An 11876-nucleotide genomic window follows, 5' to 3' on the forward strand; every position below is an offset into this window, starting at 1 on the left:
GAGGGCTGTTCCAAATCACACACTAGGCCGCTGTAGATCAAGGTCAGTCCTGAGTGAGCAGACTAATGATTAAAGATGTTCCACTTTTGCGTATTCTGCCTTTTATATGAAGTATGAATGTATGTAATATATGTGAGTGTATATCTATATACGTGTGTGTGTATCTGTATATGTGTGTATGTATCGTCGAGCAGTATATATTACACAATATGACTCAATATTATCATCGATTTCGCGCCGTATATGCAGTATACGTGTGTGCGTGGGTGTACGTGTGTAAGTACACAGCCTGCTGAATTTTTTTATATTTTTAGGATAGTAATGTGCGATTTGTCTGTTTCTAAGCATTTGAACGTCCGCCAATATGCTCTTAGCTGATTCGTTGCCGCTGATAATGACGTCTCACTACCGTCACACAGTCAAAAAACTGTCCAATGTTCTGTCTGATAATGAATCAATTATTTAAATTGACAGAGTCGTTCGCGCGCTGGACAAAATGACTAGCGTCTTGTCTTCGGTTGTTTACGTTCTAAATTTAAACGCAGCCGATATCGATTTTACCAGTCATCCCTTCGTGGTAGATAAAATAAGTACCAGTTACACACTGGAGTCAATGTAATCGACCTGACCCCTCCCGCCAAATTTCAGGTCTTGTACCTATAGTAGATAGGATTATTATTATTATTGGGTGACCATGGCAAAAATGATTAGAGTGAGTGGCCCAACTCTAAGTATGCACCTAATACATTCGAGAGCATGGTTGATTTTGGTGGTCAGGATAATCCTGGATCTGTGGTGTTCCTTCATTGACCCTAACTGGTGTTTCTCCTGTATCAGGAGGACTGGATCTTTCATGTCATCCCATACTTTTGTATATCATGTATACTTTTATTGCCCTTCACCGACTTTTCCATTTCTTTCTCCCCATCTTTTATGTAAACCCTCACACAGACTTTTCCATTTCTTTCTCCCCATCTTTTATGTAAACCCTCACACAAATTGTTGCCTGTTCTTGCAATGTCCTCGTCAGTTATGCCCCCATTATTATCATTAAGACTTTGCCTTTCATCCTTTATATATTATCCCAACTGGATAATTTAACCCTATATACTCATTATACAGAGAGAGAGAGAATTTTTGAAGTGATGTACAGATATTGTATATTTAGAATGATACAGTAGTCAGAATGTTGGATGATTATATTTTTTATTTACATTTTATTTACACTTTTAGCGCTTTCTTCCGTTATTGGATTTATTAAAATGTGGTTTAAAGTTAAGTTTCTTGGCCTTTTTATATATAAAAAAATTGTGGGGTTTGCCAAGCAAGGGAGAAGAAAAAAGGAAAAAATTTTTGAGAAGGAGGGAGAGGTAAAGAGGTGTGGTTTTTGCATTGGTATGGTCAGACCATGGAATTGCACCTAGGAAGTCTGGACAAGGTTGCTTATGGAAGACCAGCAGTCACCTGTGCATATCAGCCTCCCCTTGCCATACCACCGATGTTATCCAGGGGAAAGGCAAAAGGCTGACACAGCTTGGCACCAGAGACATCACAACTCATTTCCACAGCGAAGAGTGAGCTGGAGCAGCATGAAATAAAGTGTCTTGCTCAAGAACACAAACATATAACCCAGTCTGGGAATCAAACTCATTACCTCATGATTGTGAACCATTGAGTCATGTGCCTTCTAGTGTTAAATATATCTTCTAATTAGGATCTGTATGGTGACTCACTATGTGAGACCTGAATGATAAAACAGACCATGTCAGCATAATCATCCATTCATGGAGCATTCATTAATTAGTCTACCACACTTACATCCTCTCAGCGACAGGACGCTGTTCCACATCATAGTTTTCCTTCTGCTTTGTAATCAACCTCTCAGTCCTTACCAGGATCTGTTTCATATTTCCTCGTTGAGATTTCATTAACAATGTAACAATATTGTTGTAATGACATTAAGTATATCAAATATCATCATCCTCATCTTTCAACCTTTATACTGGCATGAGTTGGGTGGTTGTTAAAAAACCTGATGGATGCATGGCGTGTGTCATGTTCTAAGGTCTGCTTCTAAGCACCAACCTTCTCGCAGTGCTTTTCTTTCGTTTCTTTGTGGCACCAGTACCAGTGAGGTTGCCATGCAGCTCACAACACTCAGAACCCCTTCATCAAACTGGAACTACAGTAAATAAAGGTAGCTTTAGAAAGGGTCAAACAGGTTCCTTACTGCTTTAACAGCTAGAGAAGGGTTAGGGTTAGGGTCACTGTGGTGGGGCTGGAAAGGTGGAGAAGAAGTTTGAGGGGGAGGCAGAGAAGATGCAAGAAGAGGAATAGAAGTGAGTGGAGACTGAAGAACACTAATACTACAAAAAGAGACAAATCCCTTCACACAATTTAAAGCTGAAGAATCTATTAGAATAGATGAAAATATGTGATTTGTAAAAACATGACATCTTAATAAATATTTGTATATATACAACCATCCAGATCTCTGAATACCTTATTTTTTTCTAATATATATATATATATATATATATATATATATATATATATATATACACGATGGGCTTCTTTCAGTTTCTGTCTGCCAAATTCACTCACAAGGCTTTGGTTGGCCTGAGGCTATAGTAGAAGACACTTGCCCAAGGTGCCACACAGTGAGACTGAACCCAGAACCCTGTGGTTGGGAAGCAGGCTTCTTACTGCACAGCCACACCTATACCTACGCCTGTGGAGTTAAGCTGAATACATATGATATCAACAAATGAAACCATATGGAAAAGATATTGTATTACTTTAAGAGTGCTTGTTTAGTGTTCCTCTAAGGTTACAGGAAGAGTTTTATATTTTGCAGTAATGAAAAAGAAAATAACCACATTATTCTGGGAAATGTGTTGTTATCTGCAGGCTGATCTGTTCAAAAGTTTTTGCAAAGCTTTATTGATAGTGATATCTCGTTAATGTTAACATTGACACGGGAACTGGAGGAAGTGAAGGCCGAATGTTAGATATAAAAGTGCCAATCAATTACATTAAATAGCTAATAAATGATAATTAAATCATCAGTTTGGTTTGATTAAGCATATCCTATCTTGCCTAATGAGAGGAAGTATATTGCTAATATGTGTGTGTATGTGTGAATTTTTTTTTTTTATTTGTTTAAACCATTTGACTGTTGCCATGCTGGGAATTTTTAATCACTTGAATCAACTCCAGTATCATCATCACCATCGTTTAACATCTGCCTTCCATGCTGGCATGGGTGGGACGGTTTGACAGGAGCCAGCCAGATGGAAACCTGCACCAAACCTCTGTGACTGTTGTCTGGATTTTTCCAGCTGGATGCCCTTCCTGACACCAACCACCCCGGGTCAGTTTTGGCAAAGTTTTTACAGCCGGTTGACCTTCCAAACGCCAACCACTTTACAGTGTGGACTGGGTACTTGTAAGAGGCATATATACGGGTGTGCACGTAAATCAAATTTATGGAAAACAAAAGACGAAGACAGGTAAAGAAACAAACAAATCTTTGCAGGAAATAATTTACAACCAATAACTAAATATGTGTGAAAAAGAAAATTTTATTGAAATAAAAAACAAATCAAGAGAAATTTTTGCGGAAGTAATCTAAGTCTCTTCCATATTTAGTCTGAACGAAAGAATGTCATTTGTACGTAACAGTGCATGAGGCAACGTTCCTATTGGTGTTTGTAGATCTCGCACCATGAGGTTCTCAAAGTTAAGGTCGGCTAATAATAGTTTACCGGATACTATGTTATTTTCTTGCATGATTAAATCTGCATGGTTGCCATCTAATGCCAGTAGGAAACGAAGGAACCGTTCTCTGAGGAATGCTCTGTCGGACTGTTGTTGCTCCTCTTCTTCTTCCTTAGTTAATTCTTGCATTGCTACAAAAAAGAAAGAAAAAAACGATTCAAATATACAGCCTTGGCCAAAAGTATTAGACCACCCCAGTGTTTTGGGGTTCTGCAATCTCAATGTTTAATGAAACTCGTGCACATGGTAGCGTATGGTACATTTCACAATATACATTAGTTTTAATATCTGGTTGACCCTCCTTTAGCATCAGTGACCGCTTTTATACGTTTAGGCATTGAATCAACTAGTTTCTTGCAGGTGTCGTAACAAAAAAAAAGGGTGGGGGGGGGGCAGAAGTCTTGCCCAGATTATGATCTATTTGTTTGGCATTTAATCGTTTTGAGTCTCAAACTTGTTTGTTTCCCTGTGTGACAGCACGTGTTGTCAACTGTAAACACATGGAATATTATCGCTGATACGGCTTGTTCGACGCACATACATACATATCTAATTTCTGTATGTATGTGTGTGGAATGAAGATAACAATGTTGCATTTTAAATTTTGAGAAGAAAAGCTTTGCATATTTATAATGTGCAAGTTATGAACGTACGTATGTATGTATGTATGTATGCATGCATGTATGTATGTGTATGCGGCTAACAATATTTGTATTATTTGTAGATATAAGAGAAAGAGAGAAGGATTGGGAAAACCCAAAAGGAATTATGGGAATAGAGAAACAAACAATGCTTGAATGAAGATAAAGTATAAAGTTAAAAGGTTGAGTGGATAAATGACGCCCTGTTATCATTACTTACCATAAACTTATCTCTGGGATATTCCCATTGGTATATTACTAGCTTTCACTTTTGCTGTGTTTTCCCTCTAAATTTCAGTTTTCAATTAGGTCTGTTTTCTTTAACCTGTATTTGCTGCAATTAGCTTCGCATTTTCAAAACATTATCGAGAAACAAGTGCGACCGAATATTTATCAGAGGGAGTAACTCGGAACAGCTTAGTCTGAGATATCTAAAGCAAGGGAGACTATAAAAAATAGAGAGTTCCACATGCGTTGAAGCTAATAAGAGATATTCGCTGTGGCCACTCTTTTTTGCTAGAAATAACAACCAAAATCTCTATCAAATCAAACCATAACATCATTAAAATTAAATTAAAAAATAAAGAAGGGCACATAGAACACTGTAGGGATCTTTTCTATTTGGCTTTCACTTAAAATGTTCAAAGCCAAACAGAAAAGATTTTTTTCTTTCTTTTTAACTGTGTCGTCTGTTTTGTCCAGTTTTCTAATTTAATTTCGTAAAACTATTGAGCATTATCGAAATAAAAAATTTTGATAAAACAGAGAAGACAATTGAAAAAAAAATTAAAAAGAAAAAAGTCAAAACGATTCACCACCTTAGGTTACAAAGTCGGGGGCGAATTCCTTTGCTCATTTCATAATTACGTAAACTATGCAAAACGCGGCTTTTGAGAGTTATTTCCCTTGCAACGTAAACGAACTTGAAGGATATAATATATATGTCCGTCTTTTTTCATTCTTTCTCCGTTTTTCCCCCTCTAAATACTTTCTGTCGAAAAGTGTAGGCTCGAAACGTCAAAGACTTTTCCATTCTTCCCGAGCGTTAATCTGATACACCTGCTTGTTTTGTTTTCTGTAAATTTGAACTATATTTGTATGCACACACACACACGCATGCACGCACAAACACACACAGAGTAATAACAAGAATTTTGAATGGAAATTCGTAAAGTTCTCGTTATTACTGCATTCATTGTATGCTATACCAGCATCAGACTAATAACCATTCCATACAATTACTCTATAAGATGGGAATAATAAGCGTGGCCAGAATAAATAGCATAGCAGCTTTTTATGAACACACTTAAAAATGTTTCACATAAACGAACTTAAAGGATATCTATCTATCTCTCTCTCTCTCTCTCTCTCTCTCTCTATATATATATATATATATATATATATATATATATATATATATATATATATATATATATCCACACACGACGAGATTCTTTTAGTTTCCATCGATTATAATAGAGACATGCACAAAGTTGTATATACTGGGATTGAACCTAAGACCAAGTGGATGGGAAAGAAGTTTCTTACCGACACAGCCACAATAATATTTTTTGATTTCTTTAATGGAAGTTTTTCCTTATATATGTGAGAAAGGTTCACAACAGAGAAGCTTTCTGCTTAAGCACTAATCAGCTCTCTGCGTGTGAGGATAGGGTCCGTGTGTGTGTGTGTGTGTTTTATGTGTTGTGTTAGGGAGGAAAAGTTAATTTTTGTATTTAATAACGTGAGCAGAGTTACGCCCCTTGTCTAAAATAGTCAACTGTAGTGTGTGGGAGGGTGTCGGTGCGTGTGTGGGAATGGGTTTTCTTTCATTTTTTTTTTTTTTAGTGATGAGCTTTCTATTTCCCCCTTTACGGTTTCTCTTGTTTCTTAAGCCCTGCGCGTCCGATAAAGCATCGGTCATCGACGACTCTTCTCCATTGTTCTTGACTCTGGACTGTATTTACCTTCCCCAGAATTTTTTCAGTATGAATTGTCACCGATCCTTCTGTAACTTAACTTGTTTTTGTAGGTAGAGACCTAAGTCCTATGCAAGTTCATTTTTACGTCTGAAAGAGTTGGTCCATATTAGTCCGGCCTCTATCCTTTAACCTGCCCAGCATTTGAGGCTCTAACAGGAGGCTTGCACTCTGCTGGCATATATCTCAAAGTCATTGAAGAACACAACCCACCATACAGCAACAAAGAACGGAACCATGTCGTGGTCTTTGATTACTCATGTTCATCCGTCGGAGCGATGAGGACCATCTACTCATCGTAAAGATGACTGATGACTGCGCTATTAAACCTCACTCTCTCGTCCGTAGCCATTTTCAGACCAATCACAGGTGACTGGGGCTGGAAACGGATGCAGTGGGTGACCGAGACGTTTTACTTGCATCTTCAGACTCTCTGCAGTCTGCAGTACGTTGTCGCAGCCGCCTTCCTCTCCGTTGAACCCTGGCGGTTCCATCCACAGAGTCTGCCGAATCCAGCCTTCGCATGCATAGCTAGGCAAGCTCTAACTCAACAAGGGTTACATACGCTAACCCCGTCGACACTCACCAAAATCCCAATGCATTCGTAGAGGAAGCAATCCCTGATGAGTCATCGGTTACAGACGAAGCCGATCAACTCATTCCTTATTCCAATCTGCCAAAAGAAAGCACCGTCATTGAGAGCACTGTGGTTGGAAACACGAGGCCTAAGTTCACACCAAGAATAAATATATCTTTAATCATTTAAATATACCTTTTCATGCTGTTAAACATACGCATATGTCTTTATCTACAAGTCTATTTTTATCCTGTGTCGCTGTATTTGGAAGTCAAAGAATTCCTGTTTGAGTAGGAGTGGAATGTATGGAGTGGAATGTATGGAGAGTGAAAACTCACATGTTGAGGTGTGCGTATATGTATATGTATATGTGTGTATGTATGTATGCATGTATCTGTATATATATATATATATATATATATATATATATATATATATATATATATATATATATATATATATATATATATATATGTATATATATATATGTATGTATGTATGTGTGTGTATGTATGTATATATATATATGTGTGTGTGTGTGTATTATATATTTACATACACATACACTCATACATACATAAGTGTGTGTAAATCTAAATCAATCTATTTATTTGTCTGTCTGTCTATATGTGTGTTTGTATGTATGTATGTGTGTGTGTGTGTATATCCGGTTTATATCAGTCTATCTTTCTTGCACTTTATCTCCTTGTATGCCTGTATGTGTTTGTGTGTACGAGTGTGTGTGTGTGTGGAAAAGACACTGAGTTTGTATCGCCAATGCTTCCAGGGTGTTTGTGATTTCGCTGTCTTGTTTGGCGAGGTTTAACGAATAAATAACGACAAAAGAAAACACAAAGACATTAAAACCATTTTATAGCTGATTTACCGGTTGGATAGACGGCAGCTTAAGTTTGAACAAACATCAACGATAGAAAAACTGTTGGAACAATCTTTAACTCCTATAATACACGGATGAACAATAGGTTTTTATAAGCACGTATACACTGCCGTTTAATAATAGACAGAATTATTTGACCTCTCACAAGACTCTACACGTTTCTGCCATTTGTTGTTTAAAGCCGTACTTCTTTTCTTGGCGCGGACATCCCCGTCCCTTTTGAGTTTCATTCGTCGTCCAAGACATGAACGTGTAAGAATGGAGTTCAGCCGGTACCTCGAAAAGAGAACCGGTGGGGCCTGTACGGGCCACTCATTAAAAGGAAGAAGAAAAAAAGAAACTCTTAGTTCCTTCCTCTATTAAATTTTGAGAAGCCCTTTCTCTAACATTGGGGCCCGAAAAGCAGTCTTGTTCCGTTTCCTAAAATTTCTGTTGGAGGCCTTGTCTGTGATAATACTCTCTAATCTACAGATCAGCCGATCAAAGCCTTGTGAATGGATTTGGTAGGCGGAAACCGAAAGAAGCCCGTCATACGTATATATATATGTATGTGTGTGTGTGTATCTTTGTATCTGTGTTTATCCCTCACCCCACATCTTGACAATTGGTGTTGGTATGTTAGCGTCCGCGTAACTTAGCGGTTCAGCAAAGAGACTGATAGAATAAGTACCAGGCCTTAAAAAATAAATACTAGGGTCGATGCATTCGACTAAAAAATTCAAGGCGGTGCTCCGGCATGGCCGCAGTCTAATGATTGGAAAAAGTAAAAAGAAAATAAAGCTCATGAAGTATGAGAGATGAATATATTTATTTAATTGCTTGCCATCCTTAAGATTACGGCTGTTTCACAGCCTTCATCATGTAATAATAATTTCAGTATATAATAAATTATGTTTACATGTTAGCACTAATATTCATGCTACGCATGATACAATACAATTGTATAGTCACAAATCAATGCAGATACAGAAAGCCAGCTCATCAGATCATCATAACGTCCTTTTTACACCAATGTTTCGACATTGGAGTAACCATGACGTTCTGGTGGTCAGATGAGCTCTAACGTAGATGTTTCTTTATTTGCTCACGTAGATGTTCTCCCGTCTACCCGTGAGAAGACAGAGAGCGATCGACGAAGTTCTAGATGCCAGGCGCCCGCTCTCGGTCTTGGCTTCACGTAGGACTGCAGCTCCATCAAGAAGATAAGCTGCGGAAAGGTTTCCCTCACCCATTCACCATCTAGGAATCTCTGTGGGTTGTGCAGCCTCAGTGTGTGTCTGCTCATCAACAACCTGGACATGCTTAACTATATATATATGCTTAACTACATATATATATATATATATATATATATATATATATATATATATATATATATATATATATATATATATATATATATATATAGTCAGGCACTTTAGCGAAGGAGACTGCCATGAATGGATTGTACCTGTAGGTAATTCAAAGGTCCGGTCTTGTAACGTACGATGTCACACTAACCCAGCCTAGTGTCTAATTCTTCTCTGCAACAACTAAACGAGTCAGTGGTCCAGTGTCCGACCGTCCGTTACATGCAAGAATCAGCGTCATTAGTCATCGGAAGCATAGACACGGACAGAGGGGAAGAAGTGGTCCAAGAAGAAACCAAATAAATTATCGGACACACGATTAAACGCCGACGATGTATATATATATATATATATATATATATATATATATATATGCATATATGCATATATATGCATATATGTTTTTATATATATATATATATATATATATATATATATATATATATATATATATATATATATATATATATTCAAGGAAGTAGGGGTATTTGAAAGGGTGAAACACATACATACATACATACATACATACATACATACATACATACATACATACAAACGTATGTACGTACATACATAAATAGCTGTATTTTATTCATGTCATCAGCTTTTATGTTTCGGTAATAAAATTTCTCTTATCTGCCAACGCCAAATATAAAGAGTAAAACAAATTCTAATTCAACCAAGAACACGTTTAACTTCTTCGATATTCGATGAAGAAAGCTAGGTCAGACACGTGTGTGGAAATTCTATCTTTTCAGCGCTGGGAACTTCCATTGTAATGTCTTTATCAACAAAGTATTTATAAACTAAAAGCGATATTATGCATTTCTTTGTCCTTTTTTCTCTTATCTAAACCGTAATGGGGGCTGGGGTGAAGTAGATGTGGGAGTAATGTTCAAGTCAGGTGACAGTTCACGTGAGGTGTATTTACCTTTTCATTTAGCAATATATCTAATGAATATACATCTATAGACTTGCGGTGTAAAGGGTAGGGGTGGGGAGTTCTTCTGTGCATGTGTTGCCCTCGTTAGGTAGCACCGATTTGCACTTTGGGCGGGCGGCCGTCCGCTTTGTTTTATTCGTTTATTCACGTGTGTATGCGTGAAGGAATCTGCATAAGCGCGCCAACAAAACTTACCTCGTGGGGTGCAAATCCACGTCCCAAAATTATTAAAAACAAAGTCGATTTTTTTTTCAATGAAACAGCCATTCTTCAAAACTAACTTTTGAAGAGTAACTGCAGCATCCTTCACCCCTCGCAACCATCACCTTCACTCCAGTCACACAGTTTCCCGTACCCCTGCTACCCCACAAGCCAACTCTACTGTCTCTGCATCTACCCGCATCTCTCATTCTGTTATTATTCTCTTCCTTGAGCTCCTCCTCTCCGAAACCGAGCGTTCCCTCTTTATCAGAAGCCTCCACTCACCACATCTGACAAATTTCTAACCCGTACCGAGGAAACTTTGATCAGTTTTCAGCATCGTACCAGACTGTCCACATATTTCCACGACACTCCATTGGTGTCCTACAACTTCGATTGCTTTACTGACCTCAGTCGATGTCCATCTCACAAGATGGCGGATTTGGGGATACAATAGGTGCAACCACCATGCTATTATTATTATTATTTGTACATCATACACATAAATCCAATAATCTCTTCTACTCTACAAGGCCCGAAATCTTTTGGGGTGGGGCGGCAGCCAGTCGATTAGATTGCCCTCAGTATGAAACTGGTACTTAATTTATCGACCTCGAAAGGATGAAAAGCAAAGTCGACCTCGGCGGAATTTGAACTCAGAACGTAAAGACAGACGAAATACCGCTAAGCATTTCGCCCGGCGTGCTAACGTTTCGGCCAACTCGCCGCCTTAGAATATAAACAATAATGGAACAGTAATGTTTCAAATAAGTCTAAAAGGCGTTTCTGCACTTGTGTGTTTTGGCAACGAAGTTTTTCAAGAGAATCTTAAAAGCATTTGCTTATTTTACACTCAGCCTCCCAATTTCAGGCGGTGCCATTGCAGCCCTGCGTCACCTGTTCCCGAATCGATGCATATCCCAGTAGTTCTATGAGTAGATGCAAGCGTGCATATATTTTATATATATGTATGTATGTATGTATATATGTATTATATGTATCTATTTCTCTCTCTCTCTCTCTCTCTCTCTCTCTCTCTCTCTCTCTCTCTCTTCTCTCTCTCTCTCTCTCTTTCTCTATTTATCTATTTAGCTAGTTAGCTAGCTATATACATATATATATATATATATATATATATATATATATATATATATATATATATATATATATATATATATATATATATGTTGTTTTCACTGTCCAATTTTTCCTGTCTTGGTTTGTGTTTGCCACCTTGGAATCCTCTGTGTAGTGAGTTGATCCACTACTCAGGAAGAGACTATTCTAGAGTACGTTCTGTCTTATCTTCGAAACGTCTAGTTAGAATAGAGACAGCTGATGAATGGATATTCCAAGTGGCTTTCCGTTTTCCTATGTGTTCGTTCCGTTGTCTGTAGTTCATTGTTCTAACGTCCTGTACCCTGATATGCATATATATACACATGTAGATGTAAGTATGTACATATATGTGTGTATACATGTATATATATTCTTTGTATTATTATTAT

General features: G+C 37.7%; 1 long non-coding RNA gene across 1 annotated transcript; it reads right to left on the reverse strand.

Annotated features, from left to right (window-relative positions):
• Nucleotides 1-3564: 3564 nt before the first annotated feature.
• LOC149131041 (uncharacterized) lies at nucleotides 3565-4825 on the reverse strand. The gene is made up of 2 exons (XR_016238365.1): nucleotides 4642-4825; nucleotides 3565-3911 (listed from the first exon to the last, which is right to left on the reverse strand). It is a non-coding gene; the product is annotated as an uncharacterized LOC149131041 (long non-coding RNA).
• Between the last annotated feature and the right edge of the window lie 7051 nt (nucleotides 4826-11876).

Source organism: Octopus bimaculoides, chromosome 25 (assembly GCF_046866305.1).
Source record: "Octopus bimaculoides isolate indiv1 chromosome 25, ASM4686630v1, whole genome shotgun sequence".
NCBI classification, from domain to species: domain Eukaryota; kingdom Metazoa; phylum Mollusca; class Cephalopoda; order Octopoda; family Octopodidae; genus Octopus; species Octopus bimaculoides.